The sequence below is a fragment of the Cervus elaphus genome, chromosome 28, assembly GCF_910594005.1.
Source record: "Cervus elaphus chromosome 28, mCerEla1.1, whole genome shotgun sequence".
Classification (NCBI taxonomy): domain Eukaryota; kingdom Metazoa; phylum Chordata; class Mammalia; order Artiodactyla; family Cervidae; genus Cervus; species Cervus elaphus.
The window spans coordinates 29,929,553-29,949,202 of record NC_057842.1 but is presented as its reverse complement, the minus strand read 5'-3'; the positions used below and the strand labels follow the sequence as shown (position 1 = coordinate 29,949,202).

At 37.3% G+C, this 19,650-nt stretch overlaps 1 protein-coding gene and 1 non-coding gene across 5 annotated transcripts in view; one reads left to right on the top strand and one right to left on the bottom strand.

Annotated features, from left to right (window-relative positions):
* Positions 1-19,650, top strand: part of NKAIN2 (sodium/potassium transporting ATPase interacting 2) — a 1,116,125-nt gene that overhangs the window by 325,250 nt on the left and 771,225 nt on the right. The window lies entirely within an intron of this gene.
* Positions 11,633-11,706, bottom strand: TRNAG-UCC. The gene has a single exon. It is a non-coding gene; the product is annotated as a tRNA-Gly (tRNA).

Genomic DNA, 19,650 nt, shown 5'->3' with positions numbered 1-19,650 from the left:
ATGCATTTCAGTGGAAGACAATAATGGCTATTTTATTTTTCTCTATATCCTATATTTTCCTAAATTTTCATGACATAAAATTTATTTTAGCACTGATTCTTTCATCAGTAAATACCCTTTGTTGTTGTTAATATGAATAAATTTCACATCAATCTAATTATGTTTATCAAAGTCTTGGACTCTTTCCTTCTTGTTCTATGTCACATTCAAGTTGGAACCAGTTCTCAATTATCTGTAGCAATGAACTTAGTCTCTAAAATGAGAATATTTACAAAACTTCAAATCCTTTCTCAGCTGTGCTGTGCTTAGCCACTTCAGTTGTGTCCAATTCTTTGCAACCCTATGGACTGTAGCCCGCCAGGCTCCTTTGTCCATGGGATCCTCCAGGCAAGAATAGTGGGGTGGGTTGCCATGTCCTCCTCCAGACGATCTACCCAACCCAGGAATCGAACCCATCTCTCTGGCCTCTCCTGCACTGCAGACAGCTTCTCTACCTGCTGAGTCACCTGGGAAGCCGTCTCAACTGTGCTAGTAGTCCTTAAATCTAAGGGAGACCGTAACAACAATCAGGTCTACAATTGACGTGGGTTTAATAGCACTTCTAAAGGGCCCAATTATTGGGAGCATGTTTTCACAGAATTCCGACATGGCTGTATCCTAGTGTGAAAAGTAGGGCACTAAGGAGGGGGCAGATCTAAAATGACCTTAGAGAACATAATAAAGAGTTTGAATGTGATCCTGACAGCAGCAGGGATCAATTGAAGATTTTAAGCAATGAAGTAATGAAGTTAGATTTTCCATTTAGGAAAGCCATTTTGGCTGCCATAGCATGGATCCCAGTAGGTAGATTATAGTCATCTGCGGGAGAAATGAGGAAGGCAGAAATTAAAATAGTGATTATAAAGATACGTAAGAGAGCAGAAACATGCTAGCGGCTTGTTTTTTTGTTTTTTTTTTTGTTGTTGTTGTCGTTGTTGAGTCGCTAAGTTATGTCTGACTCTTTGTGACCCATGGACTGAAGCACACCAGGCTTCTGTCCTCCACCATCTCCCTGAGTTTGCTCAATTTCAAGTTCTTTGAGTTGGTGATGCTCTCTAACCATCTCATCCTCTGCCACCCCCTTCTCCTTTTGCCATCAATCTTTCCCAGCATCAGTCTCTTCCAATGAGTCAGCCCTTTGCATCAGGTGGCCAAAGTATTGGAGCTTCAGCTTCAACATCAGTCCTTCCAATGAATATTCAGGGTTGATTTCCTTTAGGATTGACTGGCTTGATCTCATTGCTATCCAAGGGACTCACAAGGGTCTTCTCTAGCACCACACTCTAGAAGCACCAGTTCTTCAGCATTCATACTTCTTTATGGTCCAACTCTCATATCCATACACAGTACTACAAGAAAAACCATAGCTTTGACTATATGGACCTTTGTTGGCAAAGTGATATCTCTGGTTTTTAATACACTGTCTAGGTTTTGTCATAGTTTTCCTTCCAATGAGCAAGTGTCTTTGGGTTTCATGGCTACAGTCACTGTCCACAGTAATTTGGGAGCCAACAAAACAAAATCTGTCATTGCTTCTACTTTTCTCACTTCTATTTGCCAAGAAAGGATGGTACCAGAAGCCATGATCTTAGTTTTTTGAATGTTGAGTTTTAAGCCAGCTTTTTCACTCTCCTCTTTCACCTTCATCAAGGCTCTTTGGTTCCTCTTCACTTTCTGCCATTAGGGTGGTTTCATCTGTATATCGGAGGTTGTTGATATTCCTTCTGGCAATCTTGATTCCAACTTGTGATTCATCCAGCCTGACACTTCATACGATGTACTCTGCATATAAGTTAAATAAGCAGAGTGACAATATAGAGCCTCAATATACTCTTTTCCCAATTTTGAACCAGTCCATTTCTAACTGTTGCTTCTTGACCCACATACTGGTTTCCCAGGAGACAGGTAAGGTGATCTGGTATTCCCATCTCTTTAAGAGTTTTCCACAGTTTGTTGTGATCCACACAAAGATTTTTGCCTGGTTGATGAAGCAGATCCCCCCCCACCCCCGGAATTCACTTGCTTTCTCTATGATCCAACAACTAATATTGGCAATTTGATCCCTTGTTCCTCTGCCTTTTCTAAACCCAGCTTGTACATTGGAAGTTCTCAATTCCCAAACCACTGAAGCCTAGCTTGAAGGATTTTGTGCATAACCTTACTAGTATGTGAATTGAGCACAATTGTACAGTACTTTGAACATTTTTTGGTGCTGCTCTTCTTTGGGATTGGAATGAAAACTGACCTTTTCCAGTCTTGTGGCCACTGCCGAGTTTTTCAAATTTGCTGACATATTGAGTGCAGCACTTTGACAGCATCATCTTTTAGGATTTTCAATAGCTCAAGTGTAATTACATCACCTCAACTAGCTCTATTCATAATAATGCTTCCTAAGGCCCCTTCACTTCACACTCAGGGATATCTGGTGGTAAGTGAGTGACCACACCATTATGGTTAAGCCAGCCATTAAGAGCTTTCTTGTGTAGTTCTTCTGTGTATTCTTGCCACCTGTTCTTGTCTGGAGTGAAGTAGATGTAGTGATTTTAGATGAACTCAGGTTTCTAGATTGAGTAGTGTAGAGGGTATGTCCTATAGGAGAGAGGAAAAAGAATTTGTAACATATTGGATCAGACAGAGGAAATGAATGCCCTCAGTTTGGGATATTGTGGCTCTTATATCTCAGATCAAGATTGCATATTTTCTTGCACAACTTTTGTAGGTAGTATTCGTCTTATATTTCTACACAGCCTGATAGTTTTCCAAGTGCTTTCACTTGTGCTTCCTCATCTCCTCCTTGAGATTCTATGAGAAAAAGAGGAGCATTCACTCCCTATCCACTTGTAAAAATCAAGGCTCAGAGATCAAAATACATAGAAATTGGCATGTCTGGAATGAAAGTCAAAGTAATTGTACTGTAATCAACAAGAATCTTTTTGCATCAAGAAAAGTTTACTTGAGAATATAGCAAGATTTACAAGCATATTCTCCAATGTTCATAGAAAAAGAAATTTGCTAAAAATTTTGCTAAACTTGCTGAGAAACCCAAAGAGCATTTTTCACCAAAAAGCAGTGTCACAGCAGGTAAATGCTGTGATCAGAGTTCAAAATTTGTTAAAAGGAGACTCACACCAGGATCTCCCATGTCAATTTTCTCCATGCATTTTATAAGTGAATTAGAGATGCTATAAATAGTGTATTTTGTAGTGACCGTCTGACACAGGGTCCTCCTCTATGATCAGAAAGCAAACTCAGGAAAAGACTTAAAAAATAAGATTATGGTTACAGTTCAATAAGTTATCTTATGTTCATTAGTTGGAAATCATATTTATGTGACAGTGGAGATTTTTAATGCAACTACAGAGTTTAAAATCCATAAGTTTCCCATGGTTTACTTCTGACAGAGCATTTGAGAATTATGATTTATGCTAAAGAGAAATAATCCTGAATTTGACCTTCAACAAAAATGTGTTAAATGACAAGTTAAGAAGTAATTTATTAAATGATATACAGGGTAAACATACTTACAGAATATATTTCTATTGCTGAACTGGCTGGTGGAGTAAGGCAAGTTTGAAGAATAGGAGTGAGTGGCTTTGTGCATCGGGCAGGTAAATACTTAGGCTATAGTCTCAGATCTGCCCACGTCTGGCTTGGTATCCTTGGTTAGTGCTTCATTTTGTTGACATCTACTCTTTATGTGTAAAGTAACGATAGTTATAAATACTTTATATGGTTTAAAAAGGATTCAGTGTCAAAGGGCAAATATATGTCAGGCACTACTTTAGGCGCATATGATGCTTAAACGTATAAACAAGGATACCTGCCCTCCTGGAGCTTTTGTACATCAAGAATTCTACAGTGTCTAGCATGAATGCTTAATAAGTTTTCTTTGTGAATAAGAGATTATGTTAGCCAATATGATTTTCCTTCTATAGCGCGAAATGGTTATTTTACCTCCTCCAATGAAATTAATTTACCTCTTCCAATTTTTTTCTGGATGCCAGTACCAAACTAAAGGCATCGTATTGGTTCTTCTAGGTAGTCCACATTCATGATAAACACTGTCAGTGTCTTTGCATTAAAAGGGTAAAATAATTTTCAGACCCCTCAGTTTTCAGATAGGATAAAAATTTTCACAATTATGGGTCAATAGTATTATGTTGGTATAATCACCACTTCCAAATTTAGAGAAATATTTCATGCTCAAAAGACTGAATCAATTTTAAATTACTGATCATCATAGGTATTTTCACATCTGTTCCAAGTGTTGCCTTACCCCTCTCTAGCACTCAGCTCATGTAAAGATGTCATGATAATGATTGGACTTTTGCTTTGAAAATGTGTGGATTCAAACAGCAAAATATATAAATTTCATATGATTTTTTGGGGAATCTATATTCATGGGCAGACTCCCTGGTTTTCTGGAGAAGTCACTGGTATTAGACATGACAGTAAGGAGCTGGAGAGAGCTAAAAAACATACTGTAAACCACATGCCATTTTGGTATATTTGTTTTTTTTTTCCTTCTTGTTTTGCTTCATGTGGATATTGTAGATATTTTCCTTGTTTGTCTTTTATTGACAGTGCCTATTTCCAAGTGTATGTAGCACAATTTAAGCTTTTTAAAGTAAATCCAAGGTGTATAGATAAAATATAGTTGTATAGATGCTGGACATCAGTACAGACAGATCCCATGGACATTAAAAGAATAATGAAGGGATACTGTAAACAACTCTGTACCCACAAATTTTATAACCTAGATGAAATGGACCAATTCTTTGAAAGACATAGTTTGCCAAAACGCACACAAAGAGAAACAGACAACCTAAATAGGCATGTATTTATAACAAAAATTGAATAAATAATTAATAACCCATCAAAACAGAAAGCATCAGGCCCAGGTGGGTTCACTGATGAATTCTATCAAACACTGAAGGACAATGTTATACTAATTCCCTACAGTCTCTTGAAAAGATAGGAGCAGAGGGAATACTTTTTAACTCATAATGAGTCCAGCTTTACTCTAATACCAAAACCAAAAACATTATAAGAAAGCTATAGACCGATATCTTTCATAAACATAGATGTAAAAATTTTTAACAAAATACTAGGAAATCAAACCCAACAATATATAAAAAAGTTATATGCCACAACCAAGTGGGATTTATCTCAGATATGCAAGAACATTTCAACATTTGAAAATCAGTTAATATAACCCATAAAATTAACAGGCGAAAGAATAAACACATGATCATATCAGTAGATGCAGTAAAAGCATTTAACAAATCCAACACTCATTCATGATTAAAAACTCTCAGCAAAAGAGGAACCAAGGGGAACTTCCTCAACTTGATAAAGAACATCTACAAAATCCTTCAGCTAATATCATACTTATGGTGAAAAATTTGAAGCTTTCCCACTAAGATCAGAACAAGGCCAAGATGCTCTCTCTCATCACTTCTGAACATCTCACTGGAAATTCTAATGAAGTAAGATAAGGGAAACAAAAAAGTGTACAGACTGGGAAGGAAGAAATAAAAGACAGTCTTATTTTCAGGTGACAGAATTGTCTGTGTAGAAAATTCAAAAGAAATGACCAAAACCCAAAAACCTCCTAGAACTTACTAGCAGGGCGTCAGGGAGGGATGAATAGGCAGAGCACAGAGGATTTTCAGGGCAGTGAAACTGTTCTGTGTGATACTATAGTGGTAGATACATAGCATTATAAATTATCCAGATTGATAGAATGTCCAACACCAAGAGTGAACCCCAATATAAACCACAGACTTTGAGTGATAATAACGTATGATTTATCAATACGAGCTCAGTGATTGTCACAAATGTACCACTGTGGTCGGGGATGTTGATGACAGGGGTGATGGGGGAGGTGTACATATGTGGGGGCAGGGCAGATATGCAAACTCTGGATTTTCACTTCACTTTTCCTGTGAATTTAAAACTGCTCTAAAGAATAATTTTTTTTTTTTAAAGCACAACTGCTTCTATAATAGTAGTGGAAGAGCGCCACATGAAAATTCCATATGCTGTGTTTAACTCGAGTATCTTAGCCAAATCCACATGCCTTATTAGTCGCGTTAGACATGAAGAGTTGGCATGTGCCTTCCTTTGGGGGAAATGCTTCAGTTATACGCTGATATCATACACAGCTGAGAATGTTAGTTAACACTCTTTGAAGATTTTATTACGGTGGAACTAGGTTCATTCTCCTATCCCAGTGGAATCCAAATCTGTGCAATTTAAGTATTTACCAGAGTTATTAGAGAGTGTTTATATTACGTGCATTCTAAGTTTTGTTTTCCAATTCCTTTCAGGATAAGCAGTATATATTAGAGTCACATATCCTTAAAAGCAGTTGTAGTAAAGCAGGTGAGTCACATTAAGTTGTCAAAAGTCTCTGTGGCAAAAACATGCGTCCTACAGAAAAATAAATTCAGTTATTTGTGAAGACAGTCTTTCCGAGGTGTCTGCTACAGATGGCAATTCAAAACACTGACAAGCAGTTCAACTTCAGGAAATGGGAAATTGACATTGATCACAGAGAAATATCTATCAGTTTAATCACTTGCAAACTCACCTACTACCAGTTTGGTTACTAAAGAGGTTTTCTCTGTTCCCAAAAATGATTTAATTCTCACATGCTCAGTACAGTCATTTGTAGTTCCATTGTTTCCTGTAGCAAACAATAGAACCTGATCAAAGCAGTTAATACAGAAAAGACTCAATGATTTAAGCAGAATCCATAAGAAGAAAATGATATTGATGTATTGATTGGCTACTTATGATGATGAGTTTACTTACAAATGGTACATTATTTATTACCATTTTCTATTTGTCAAAGGCATATTGTTATTGTTGAATTGCTCAGTCATGTCTGACTCCTTGTGACCCCATAGACTGTAGCCCTCCAGGGTCCTCTGTCCATGGAATTTCCCAGGCAAGAACACTGGAATGGGTTGCCATTTCCTTCTTCAATCAAAAGCATATAGTAAGATTTAAATGGTAAAACCTTCTGAACTTACATGTATAATGTTCTTGAGTTTATAAAATTAACAAATGCATACAAAATTACATATTTATTTATTTTGTTTCATTAGCATTATAAAATTTTTCATATGACTTCATTTTAGTATAATGGTGGGAAATGTTGTCATAGATCTTCCCTGTAGGACTTTTGCAAATACGGGACTTGAACCTTTTAAAAATATTTTCGATTTTGTCAAGAAATGTAAATGTTTGAAGTAATCTATGATATAATAATTTTCATTGAGTATAAAACAAAGTGAGTCACCATTGATTTCATTGATAAATAGTATCTCTTTGGGGACTAATCTCTTTTGAAATTGACACTCAGTTACTCTAGAGTTAACTGGTAATGTGCACTATACTTGATTAACTGTGATGCATAGTTGTAACCTGCTTCTTCAGAATGGACTATCTATAATGATATGAATTACCTAGAAGTCACCTTGATTGTCAATGTCAATATAGAGGGGCAGAATTAATTTAAGACAGCATATATTATTTTTATTATAAAATTAATGGTGTACTTTTTGTGTTGAATTTTAGCAGAATATATAGATTGATTTTTTTGGGGGGAGTGGGGTAAGTTCAAATGAACTTAGTTGGAATGAATAAACATACTTTCATAAGAAATGTGTAAACTCCTGTCTCAAATGCAGAGTTTTGAAAAAATTCCCATGACATACTCCATGTTGATCTAATGAAAATTTTAACTTATATATACAATTGCACTCATCTCACACACTAGTACAGTGATGCTTAAAATTCTCCAAGCCAGGCTTCAGCAATACGTGAATTGTGAACTTCCAGATGTTCAACTGGTTTTAGAAAGGGCAGAGGAACCAGAGATCAAATTGCCCGCATCCACTGGATCATTGAAAAAGCAAGAGAGTTCCAGAAAAACATCTATTTCTGCTTTATTGACTATGCCAAAGCCTTCGACTGTGTGGATCACAATAAACTGTGGAAAATTCTGAAAGAGATGGGAATACCAGACCACCTGACCTGCCTCTTGAGAAACCTGTATGCAGGTCAGGAAGCAGAGTACATCATGAGAAACCCTGGGCTGGAGGAAGCACAAGCTGGCATCAAGATTGCTGGGAGAAATACCAATAACCTCAGATATGCAGATGACACCACCCTTATGGCAGAAAGTGAAGAAAGTGAAGAAGAGCTAAAGAGCCTCTTGATGAAAGTGAAAGAGGAGAGTGAAAAAGTTCGCTTAAAGCTTAATATTCAGAAAACTAAAATCATGGCATCCGGTCCCATCACTTCATGGCAAATAGATGGCTGACTTTATTTTTCTGGGCTCCAGAATCACTGCGGATGGTGATTGCAGCCATGAAATTAAAAGACGCTTACTCCTTAGAAGGAATGTTATGACCAACCTAGACAGAATATTGAAAAGCAGAGACATTACCTTGTCAGCAAAGGTCCGTCTAATTAAGGCTATGGTTTTTCCAGTGGTCATGTATGGATGTGAGAGTTGGACTATAAAGAAAGCTGAGCGCTGAAGAATTGATGCTTTTGAACTGTGGTATTGGAGAAAATTCTTGAGAGTCCCTTGGACTGCAAGGAGATCCAACTAGTCCATCCTAAAGGAGATCAGTCTGGGGTGTTCATTGGAGGGACTGATGCTGAAGCTGAAACTCCAATACTGTGGCCACCTTATGCAAAGAGCTCACTCATTGGGAAAGACCCTGAAGCTGGGAGGGATTGGGGGCAGGAAGAGAAGGGGACAACAGAGGATGAGATGGTTGGATGGCATCACTGAGTCCATGGACGTGGGTTTGGGTGGACTCCGGGAGTTGGTGATGGACAGGGAGGCCTGGTGTGCTGCAGTTCATAGGGTCACAAAGAGTCGGACACGACTGAGCGACTGAACTGAACTGATACTTATTGTATACTTATTGTACAATTGTGACGTTAGTAACAAAATTAATCAAACAAAGGTCGGACGTTATCACGCAGTTGTTACTTACAAAACGTATTCAGCAGGAGCTATATAACAAGTTAAATCACGTCATGATTGTCTTATTTTCCTTTTTCATCAGTTCTACTCAACAGGCATTTACCAAGCACTAGATCTGAACAATGGAGAAGGCAATGGCACCCCACTCCAGTACTCTTGCCTGGAAAATCCCATGGGCGGAGGAGCCTGGTAGGCCACAGTCCATGGGGTCGCGAAGAGTCGGACACGACTGAGCGACTTCACTTTCACCTTTCACTTTCATGCACTGGAGAAGGAAATGGCAGCCCATTCCAGTATTCTTGCCTGGAGAATCCCAGGGACGGGAACCTGGTGGGCTGCCGTCTATGGGGTCACACAGAGTTGGACACGACTGATATGACTTAGCAGCAGCAGCAGCAGATCTGAACAAGTCTCAGTTCTAACTTAATTAGTGAGTGAATCTTAGAGTTGTGGTCTGATATCTTGAATTCTTTTGCATCTAGTAACTCAGTTTGAGGATTCCTGCTGGCAGACATTGATCTTTCTTGTTATGTGTCTTTATAATTTATTCTTAGCTCTTCTTTCATTTATCATTTTACCCTTGTCATTTTAACCCAAACCTCATTTCCCACCATATTGGGAGCCCTAGTGTCATGACCAGTATGTCATATATTCCTCTTGCTCTATGTTCCTATTTTGGTGGTTCCCCCTTTCTAGAATATATTCTCTCTCGAATATATTCCATCTCCATACAACCAAATCAAGGCACAGGACAATCAAGGCAGAATTTTACAAAGAATTCCTTAACACCAGCTGCCTGCCTTTCTCCCCTAGACCAAAGAGATTGGCCATTTATCTGGATCCCCATATGACTTTAATTATACACATTTAGTACATTCTGTGATCATAAAACATGTTAGCTGTGTACTACTTGTCAGCCACTAGCTTTATCTTGGCTAATTCTCAGTATCACCTTACAAAGTTAATACTCTTTACCTTCTTTTTTATGCATTAGAAATATGAATTGCATAGTTAGTCTAAATTCCCCAGACTTAGTCAGCTCTTAAAGTGGCTGAGTCATCTTTCAAACCCAAGAATTTGCTTTCTGAATCAGCCCTTTTAAACCACTCTTCTCTTGTGTATCTGCAAGCTGTATTACAGGTAGTTACATATGTATACTCCCTTAACACCTTCCTTTCCCCACCTCAATATTGATTTTCTTAAGTTCAGAGACTGCATTTATATTTCTGGTGTTCAAAATATACTAACCAGTGTTTAATAGATGCCTTGTAAATAATTGCAGAATGGTTGTCAAACAGGCAAGCCACAAGTGTGCTGGGTCTTATAAGGTTGCTTTAGTAATCTTGTTCTGAGAAGTTTATAGAAATTTTGCTTTTGCCTCCAGCTCTTCTAAGCATAACAGAAACATAAAACAGAAACTTAAGCTACTAAAATTTTGATACAAGGACAGAGAAGAAGGGTCAAAAGATCTTTAATCTGAAAAAAAGAAATAGCTTCAGGATATTAAATACTAGTAGCAAAAATTTAGCATGTGTGTGGTGGGGTATACATTTTCTGACTGAAATAACTTTGGTACAATGGGATAATAGTTATAAGAAGACATAGCACCTCTTGTGTAACTTAATAATGTAGCTTTCACCCAGTTCCAGGTGGTCTGAGAATTGTCCGTCAAGAAGCAGGAGACAGATTAAATGACCATTGCTCCAGTGATTGAACCAGAGCTTCCAAATCAACACCTCGCAAAATCTAAACTCTATTGTATATTTGAGCTTCCTTGGTGTCTCAGATGTTAAAGAATCTGCCTGCAATGTGGGAGACCAGGGTTTGATCCCTGGAGAAGGGAATGGCTGTCCACTCTTGTGAGCCAAGACCTGCCACTTACTAACTCTGCAAATTACTTATCTTCACCTCAGTGAAACCAGGGCAAAGATACAGCCTACTTCAGGGTTTTTTGTTAAGATAAAGTCATAGGACACTCATAAAGTACTCAGCATATTGCCTGCACATATTACTTTCTAAACTATAACACTTAGCGTATTTACCTGTAAAATATGAATAACAATATATACCTCATAGAGTTATTTGAAGAATTAAATGAGACAATGAACATAAGACCTATAAGACTATGCCTGGCATGTAAGCTGTAAACAAGTGGTAGCTATAAACCATTATATTATCAGATAAACATTCATAAGTTCTTCCAATTGCACAGTCCTTTGAGTCATAACAATTTAATAGCCTATTACATTTTAAATACAGTTTTGAATTGAAAATTAGTATATCACATTACTATGAGTGTTGATATGGTTTATGTGTCCAAAACTAAAAAGGGCAAGCAAATTGGATGTGAAAAAAATATTAAATTGATTTTAAGTGAAACCTAAGCAAAGCATTGTGAGGTCTAAGGAAGCTGTATGCTACATTAGAGTGATGAGACCACATTACAATCCACCGGACCAAATGAGCAACCCCGAGCTATGAATTACGAAGATTATTTTTCTTAAAAAAAACTTTTCAAGTTGTACACTTTATTTATTTTTTAATTTGCACTTTTTTGTCACACGGAATGTGAGATCTTAGTTTCCTGGACAGGAATCAAACCTATGCCCCCTGCATTGGAAGTGCAGAGTCTTAACCACTAGACCACCGAGGAAGTCCCAAATTAGAAAGATTATTAAAGCAGGCATATAACACTTGCCTGGAAAATGTGAGATACGATGGCAAGAATCTTCCTTTAAGGATATAATCTAGTTTATCCATATCTTTGCATGCATCCGTATGTTTATCCCAAGGAATATGAATGTTTAAGTGAAAGAGATAAGATTTGAAACTATATATATATATATACATATATGTTTTTAAATACATTATATATATCTGCATATTAGTAGAACTACCTATATAGATAATGGGAAAACTGAGTTATATATGTGTGTATATATACACACACACACACACACACACACATACATGCACATGTATGTGTATATATACACACATTTATATATACACATATACACATATTTATATATGCATATACATGTGTGCATATAAATATATACAGATAAATAGAGATACACACACATATATATGTATGCTGTGCTGTACTTAGTTGCTCAGTTGTATCCAATTCTCTGTGACCCCATGGACTGTAGCCTGCTCTACAGGGTCCTCTGACGGTGGAATTTTCCAGGCAAGAATACTTGAGTGGGTTGCCGTATCCTGCAGGGGATCTTCTTAACCCAGGGATCGAACCCAGGTCTCCCACATTGCAGGCGGATTCTTTACCAGCTGAGCTACCAGGGAAGCCCACATTATATATGTGTGTGTGTGTGTGTGTGTGTGTGTGTGTGTATAAAATTTCTGATTGTTGGTTTACCATCAAAGGGGAGAATCTGAAACTATTTTTTCTATGAATTGAATGTTTAGAATAGAATGTCATCAAATTCTGAATCATTTACTGTATGCCAGTCATCTGCTGTCTTAGAGGGAGTGCCCCGCTGAGGCAGTTTCTCCCTGCTAAATGTCTTCCCACCCTGGAGCATCACCTCAGTAATCCGTTTAATATTAGATTGCTGACTCTCACAAGTAATGTTTACATCTCATCACTTATGTTCAGTGGCTCCCTTTTTCATGTGCATTGAAGTCTGTCTTTTCTGTCTTTGACACTTTCTCCGTCTTACTTGTTCTTTCCCATGTCACAGCCAAATCTTACAATTCTTCTCATCTTAAACCTACTTCAGTCAATGATCTCATGTGTAAACTCCTTCAGGGCATCTTATTCCCTTCCACCTAACACTCTTCACATGTTTGCATTTTAATTTTCCTAGTACTGTGTGCTTTGTTTATCTTAAATGACATAATCTTTTGCTTTTAAAAGAGTTTGCATACTTAGTCGCTCAGCTGAGTTTGACTCTTTGCAACTTTGCATGTGTAGCTTGCCAGGCTCCTCTGTCCATGGCATTCTCCAGGCGAGGATATTGGAGTGGTTGCCATTTCCTTTTCCAGGGGATCTTCTCAACCCAGGGACTGAACCCATGTCTTCTGCATTGCAGGCAGACTTTTTACCTACTGAGCCATCAGGGAAGCCCTTAAGAGTTTAGTCTTCATGTCTGCCTGCCACATGCCCTCTCCCCTCAAGTACTTTTTGAAGAAATCAAAATAGGATTTACAAACTTTGAAGTTTGATTGCCCACATTTTATATTTTATGTCTTGCCCAAGGTGTGGGAAATTGAAAAGACCATCTTTGTGGTTGGTTTCATCTCCAGACATAACGAGAACATGCAAAGATCATCAGAGGTTAGAAAATATATAAGGAACCATTTTCTGTAAAAGTATTTTAATGACCATTATAATTTACCATCATTTATAATCCCTTTGCTGCTGATTTTCAAAAGACTTTAAAGACAGTATTAAAGGAGTCCCCTGCCCCCGCCACCCCCATCCGTGGTCTTTCCGTTCATGGAATACTATGTTAGAGTTCTGAAAGAATTGTATTACTATAAATTCTGCCACTGCATAGCTACCTTATTCCAGCTTACATTAATCAACTTTGGAGTGACCTTGAGTAAGCTTAATTAACCTCTTTTGGTCTCACTTTTTTCTTGATGGGGTTGGATGATATCTAAATTCCTTTCTAACTCTCATATCTTGAGCCTATTTACATAAAATTCTTTTCTGCATGTGGAGTTCATCGCAGTCCTACCAGTCTGCATAATCTTGGTGTATCAGAGAAAGTTATCGTGAATTAGAAGAACTGAAAAAAACTCACCTGAATAGGGTTGATCTCAGTAGATATAAAACTATTAACCATTTCAACATCATCAACCTCTATTGTCTTTAGCACTTTGGCTTGATTAAAGATCTCCGCCCCCCCACTGATTTTTCTGCCTATTTAATCCACTTAAATTTGCATCATTTTGTTTTCTTTTATCATCACTGCTTGCAGCTTCCTGCCAGTATGAATTTTAAAGTCTTATAGTTCCTAATTTTCATCTGCTTGATTCCCTCTGGATGTTTTTTAAAAGTTTACTTAAAACCATTGAACTCCACTCCCTTCAAATGTACAAGTTTAACTGTGATTCAGTATACATATCATGGAAATGTGGATGGATGTAAGGCTAGAAAAACACACGCTTGGTCCCAGGTCAAGTGTGCACAGCTTCAGATAAGCAGCTTATTGTTGTAATGATACTGCCAAAAAAGTTGGGATAAATATAATTCTATAAGTGTAGCGCTCTAAAGCAAGGGTCCCTAACCTCTAGGATCTAATACCTGATGATCTGGGGTGGAACAGATGTAATAATAATAGAAATAAAGCACACAATGAATGTAGTATTCCTGAATTACCCCCAAAACCATCCCCCTGCTGTCTGTGGAAAAAATTATCTTGCATGAAACCAGTTTTTGCTGGGGACTGCTGCTCTCACGGCACACTACCTGGGTTCACATCCAATATTCACTACTCACAAGCTTTGTGACTGAGCAAGATGCTTAACCTCTATCTCATAGGATTGTTACGAAGGTTAAATAGTGACATATAGTGAAGCAACTAAAGTTGCACCTTGTACCTAGTACATCTTCTTCAACAAATGTTCACTTACTATTCTTAACAAATTCAGAGATTTTTAGAGTAGTTCTTTCTCAAATGGTGAAGAATCTGCCTGCATTGCAAGAGACCTGGGTTCAATCCCTGGGTCGGGAAGATTTCCTGGAGAAGGAAATAGCAACCCACTCCAGTATTCACGCCTGGAAAATTCCATGGATGCAGGAGCCTGGCAGGCTACAGTCCATGGGGCCACAAAGAGTTGGACATGACTGAGTGACTAACACTTTTATGTAGACAATGTGGGGAAGATAGCATCCTTATTTCCTTAAGATTCAGAAATGTGCACTCTTTGGCATACCTGTCTAATATATGAGTTTAAATAAATGAAGGTTCATGTATATATTTTAAGCAAAATTTATAAAATGAGAATATTCATTGTAATTATATATGATAATATTTAACATTTTATTATTTTCTTTAGTCTATGGTACCCTAAAGAAAAGAGAGATGCAAAACCATGTGAAGGAGGCCACTGTAGCTATTAAGATGAGAATCCCTGCTGCCTCACCCCAGCTACATTGCAAAAACTATATATGAAAAGGAAAGAACATGAAGGAAAAGAATTGTTTTTAGCATCATCTGTTTTCTTAACATTTACCTTGCCTAAAAGAACAAAATTATAGAAATCAATATTCTTGTGACTTTTTAAGGGCCTGACTTTAACTGAGAAACAAATCATTTGATATATGGAACTGGGTGTTTATCTTTCTCATGCTTCACTCTGTCTGGACAGAGCTGTAGATGATCTCAGCCCATCTCATTAAAGCTGTGATGCAGGTTTGTCGTTTGGTGTGATCTACCAGCATAACCTTAAGAAATGTTTACTTTCTCCTTTTGTGAATATTACATTACTTTTTATTTCTACTGACATTCTGCCACTTAACATTCTATTAGAGAACTAGAGATGTATTTTCTAGCTTTTTCATATACTTTACTTTCTTTTCTTCATATATATTAAAAATTATTTGAGGATCTGAGGTTTATCTTGTACGTCCTTTGTGCTCAGCCACTTCAGTTGTATCCAACTCTTTGTGACCCTATGGACTATAGCCTGTCAGGCTCCTCTATCCGTGGGATTCTCCAGGCAAGAATACTGGAGTGGGTTGCCATGACCTCCTCCAGGAGATCTTCCTGACCCATGGATCAAACCTGTTTCCTGCATCTCCTACATTGGCAGGAGGGTTCTTTACCACTGAACCACCAGGGTAAACGCTGTCTTTACACTGATTCCCAGGACAGTCATGGGATTTAAAAAAAGAAAGGAAGAAAGTCCACAGGACTCTACACATCAGATAATCTTCCTTCCTAGCTAAGAATGATGTCATATCAGCTCAATAGTTGAAAAAGAGTCATAATGAACAAAACATGTTGGCTAGATGATTTTGAACTTTTTAACCTGCTTAGGTAATGTTGGCAGATTTATTTAATCTAATTTTATAGATATTGGTATTTTTCTTATTTTAAACATACACTTGTTACTGACTAATGCAGATCATGGGTTTCCCAGGTGGTGCTAGTGGTAAAGAACCTGTCTGTCTGCAGAAGACAAAAGAGATGAGAGTTCGATCCCTTGGTGGGGAAGATCCCCTGGAGGAAGCCATGGCAACCCACTCAAGTATTCTTGCCTGGGAAATTCCATGGACAGAGGAGCTTGGCAAGTCCATGGGGTCACAGTCAGACATAACTGAAGTGACTTAGCACACACATATGCATGCAGATCACAATGTAGCAAGAGTCTACAATCTTGTAATGTATTTTGAATTCACGTCTTAATAGTTCTCATTTAAAAAACTGTGCATTACTTAACAGGTAATTATTTTGAATTAAATGTTAGTATAATTATGTTATTATAAAAATATGTATACCACCTTTCAAAAGTATACATGAATAGAATCATTTAAGCAGAATGTACCTCAAGTTACACTCAAATGTATATTTCATTTCCTGCATAATTTTGATGAATATACTAGACCTAGAGTTTTTCTGATAGTGCATCTTCCTTAGTAAGTATACAAACTTCTATTAGATAAACTCTATGACTATATGTTAAATACCTCCCTGGGGCCTCCTTTTTAATTTTATTGCTTTGTAACATCATATGAAGTGATGATATTTTTCAACAAGCTGGTTTGCATTAAACATCAAGCTTACTCATTCCCCTGAGTCCTGTTAAATACACTGTTTTATTATAACATCTGGGCTAATGGTTGAATATCAGAATCTAAAGTTACTTTATCTTTGTATCCATATATGGTTGTGATAGTGTCTATGTGTATATCCCTGGGCCCAAGGATGCCTTTGTTGTGACTGATTTGGAGGAATATCTTATTAACCTAAGAAGATCAGGTAAATTATTCCACTGAGAGCAAGGAGTGAAGAGTGGCAAGCAAAACCGTAGGAAAATCTTGGAACAAGGAAACATTGATCTAATGAAGTGAATAATAGTTTTCACATGAATAAGTAATTGCAGCATCTAGTTACTACACTGTTTGATTGCACAGACCAAGGTAAAATTTTACAGCTACAGGATTTTCATTGCATTTCCTATAATGTGATATTTTGCAAAATATTGTACAAGACAGCCAAACATTATCAGTCAAATGGAATTGTTAAAGGATAGTCATTTCCTTCTTACTTTTATCTTGTTGAAATCTGGCCGTTCTGTGTCCTAATTGGAAAAGTTTTCTCTCAAAGGAGTAGGCATCTGGAAACAATGCTGCTTTGATGTTTTGAGGTCAGAGTACATGAATGACTCTATAAACCTCCTTGTTCTGGGACCTTCACTGCTTACACTTGCGTCTTCCTAATGCTAAATTGTTTTTAGTTAAACACTGTGCTGTTCTACAGCTTCAATCATATTATTTCTGAAAATTCTTAGGAAAAAATTCTTAACCTTTTAAGGCTTATCCCATGTTCATCTTCCCCAGTAGACTTTCCGTGAACTCCAAACTCAGCTGTAGGTTTATTTAAACATTTCACTCATGTTGTTAAAATAATCTGTCATGTGTTTGCTTTCTTTACCAGGCTTTTTAGCCCAGCACCTAATAGAGCAGTTCCTTATTCATATTTAGACTTTCATAATGTTTGTTGCGCTGAATGTGATTTAGGAAAATAGAGCTCCTGACAAGACAGCTAAACAGTAAAGCATGTTTTTGTTGCTAATACTTGGTTTATGCTTGAGATTGTAGAAGCCCTTAAGATCAAGGACAACAGAGAACTTTCAATGAAATTTTCTTTAGTTTTTCTTGTAGAATATAAGTGATAATTTAATGTAAACACAAACTGAAATAAATGTAAATTTCATATTTTTTCAATATTAAGCAATTGTTTTTCAAATTCGAATCTAGTAGATATTTTTGCTGTTTGCTGAAATTTAGTTTATCCATAAGTACCCCAATTGCTCAATTGTTAGCTTTGTACACTTGGCAAGTGCGTCTCCTTACACCAGGACAGTGGGTAGTAATGCTAGGTGAGGCCGGCAGCCTGCCTAAACTCCAGAAAAAATGAGGCGCTGATAATCCTGCACGTGGAAATGCTGTCTACATATCTTATAGTCTTATGCTTTAGACACTAATTTTTAAAACATTAGACATGTTTTATTTGTGCAAAGTTTATGCAGGACAGCTATAGACTGAAAGAAGCCTTACTGCAGAAGGAACTAACTAGTCTGGTTGGCAAGATGAGGAAAGTGGCTGAGCAGACGTTAAGCTGAGGTCTGATACCTGGGATCCTATTTGGCACTTTCTCAATCCTGCTGAGGGATAGACTATACTATATTTTCTCCCCTGGGCTTGTCGCCTGGAAGTGAGGAATGAGCCATGGAGAGGGGTGAGACCAAGGAGATTCCAGAGCATGTTAGCCTGTTGAGAGGAGAAGGGACTGTTTAGCAAAGTGAGGAGAAATGTACCCTGAAAAAGATGAATAGGTTGTCTGTGTTGTTTCTATGTTGGTTATTTTCTATTAATAAGCATTTATTTTAGTTTCATCATTGTAATGCAAATTCAGAATTACACAGCATAATTTCCCAGGTTACTTTATATGTAGTAAGTGTAAGTTCCTTGAGGGTAGGGACTGTGCATTATTCAAATTTCTTACACATGAGGAATGCCACAACAGATTCAACTGTTGTTCACAAAATAGTGTGTCCTTTGTGATTCCTGTTGGACTATAACACTGAGGAATATATCACACAATATATTTCTAGCTAGTCTCAAGAGCATGCATTTCATGGGTTTCAGACAAAGTGCCTAGGAGGAAGAGGTTCAGGATAGTCTTGTAAGACCTGGCAGTCCAGTTAATTCTTTAGTGAAGTTAAAGAAGACGAGTCTACAGAAAAAAGAAATGTTCCCCCCTTAATTATTATTATGTTTGGAAATAATATGTTCAGATCCTTTTTGTTGTAAATTTTTATTTTGTATTGGAGCATAGTCAACTAACAATGTTGTGCTAGTTTCAGATATGCAGCAAATTGACTCAGTTATATGTATACATGTATCTCAATAGGTAGGTCCTTATGGGTTAATTTTAAATACATGTCAAGCCAAACTCCCAATCTACCCCTTCCCCACAGGTAACCTTAATTTCCCTGTCTAAGTCTATGAGTCCCTTTTTGTTTTGTAAATGAGTTAATTTGTATCTTGTTTTTTAAAATTCCACATATAAGCATCATCATATGATACCTATCTTTGTCTGACTTGTTTTACTTAGTAGGGTGATCTCCATGTCCATCCATGTTACTGCAAATGGCATGATTTCATTCTTTTTAATGGCTGAGTAATAGTCCACTATGTATGTACCAAAACCTTATTCATTTCTCTGTTGATGAACATTTAGATTGCTTCCATGTCGTGGCTATTGCAGACATTGAACACTGAATATTGAAAATTGGGGTGCATGTATCCTTTCAAGCCATGTTTTTCTCTGGATATATGCTCAGGAGTGGGATTGTTGAATCATACGGTAACTCTATTTTTAGTTTCTTAAGGAACC